Consider the following 1,757-nt stretch of genomic DNA (forward strand, 5'->3'; position numbering starts at 1 on the left):
TTTAATAACAAGAACAACGACTGTATTTTCGAAACTAAAATATTAAAACAGAAGATATCGTTAGGAATATAACTGTTGAGTTTGTTTGTTAGTTATTAAGCACAAAGCTACACAACGGGCTATCTGTGCTCTGTCAACCACGGGTATTGAAACCCAGGTTCTAGCGGTATAAATTCGCAGACTTGCCGCTGTGCCAGTAGGGGGAAGGGGTATGTTATTTTTGTATACAAACTTTTAAGAAGGATTCCGTTGCATGACATTGGCTATTGTAATAATTAATCAATATATCAAAAATTCAAATATCCTCACACTTGTCTCCCCCCCCCCCCATTATTTCAATCTATAGTGAACTTAGTTTGAACTCTCCAACATATTTGATCGGATTTTGCATAAAGAGTGTAAAAAACTGTTATTCAACATTCTAGAAAAGTCTAAATCAACGTTTACAGAGGGCGTGTATATAGACTTACGTTATTGAACAACCACTACGCGTAATTTCTTATGCAGTTTTATGTTATTCGTAGGTGCGTATCAAGAAGTAAGAAAGAGAATTGCGCTTTTGATGACATAACGACAGTTGTTATATTCAGTACATATTCTCAGAACTTTACAAATTATAAATATAAGCACAGTTTAATATTTAGGCTTGAGAAACTTAAAAGGTTTCTTCATCGTACGACCGAAATTTAGTAATATTTTTATTTTAGGTGAGTGTTGTCCATTTATAATTATATCGTTGTTACAATTTACGAAATACAAACTGAAACGCGATTGAAAAGCTCTAACACTGTCAGTATCAGTTTGTGATAAAGTAAATTAAGTATAAACAAAATTGCTACTGTTGTTAATAATACTGATATAAGAAATATTATACAGTAGAAGAGGTGGAAGACAAAGTTGGTGATTTAGAATAGAAAATATATATATAATTATAACTTATTTTGAAACATGCACAGTAGTTAATACATACAGGAATTCAAAGTATGAAGATATTGATACTTTCGGTTCTGTTTTCAACGCAGTAATAAATGGGATTTTTGAAAATAATCTGATGAAGGTAACGTAATATAATGTTTTGGGGCAAAATGGGACCCATGTCCATCTTGGCTGTTCCATCTTCCAAGCTAAATCAAAATATTTTTTTAAATCTTATAGGCAGCCCTTAATCATTCACATACTTATCAAGTTTTTTCTTATTCACTTAAATTTACTGCCTCTACAACATCTAAAGGCAACTCATTCCAAAGGTCAACCACCCCTGTTAGAAAAATGAAACTGGCTTAGCTGAAGATGACTCCTATCTTGTCAAAATTTATATTTGTATCCCCTAGTCCTACTATTCTCACTGTTAATTATGAAAACGGATGATGCATCAACACTATCAATTCCCTTTACAATCTTAAACACCTCAATCAGATCCCCCATAACTTTTCTTTTTTCAAAAGAAAACAATTTGAGAGATTTCAGCTTCTCTTTTTATTACAATCCCTCCATCCAATGCAACATTCTATTAACCCTTCTCTGAACCCTTTCCAACAATTGAATGTCTTTCCTAAGGTAAGGAGCCCAAGACTGAACACAACACTCCTAATCAGTGACCTGTACAATGAAATTATAACCTCTTTAGACTTGTTTTCAATATTTCTATAGATACAACATAAAATCCTATTTGCCCTACCTCTAGGAACAGCACTCTGCTTGGATGGCTTTAGAGACTGATCGACTATTACACCACAGTCTCTTTCCTTCATAACACT

The 1,757-nt window shown here is 33.2% G+C and overlaps 1 protein-coding gene across 1 annotated transcript in view; it reads left to right on the top strand.

The window, feature by feature from the left end:
• The first annotated feature begins 487 nt into the window (after nt 1–487).
• The window catches only part of LOC106470899 (protein lifeguard 1-like), a 40,189-nt gene continuing 38,919 nt past the window's right edge, over nt 488–1,757 (top strand). Inside the window, exon 1 of the mRNA XM_013931476.2 lies at nt 488–707. The gene's annotated coding sequence lies outside the window, so the exon portion shown is untranslated. The remainder of the gene's footprint in view (nt 708–1,757) is intronic.

The sequence above is a fragment of the Limulus polyphemus genome, unplaced genomic scaffold, assembly GCF_000517525.1.
Source record: "Limulus polyphemus unplaced genomic scaffold, Limulus_polyphemus-2.1.2 Scaffold4277, whole genome shotgun sequence".
NCBI lineage: Eukaryota > Metazoa > Arthropoda > Merostomata > Xiphosura > Limulidae > Limulus > Limulus polyphemus.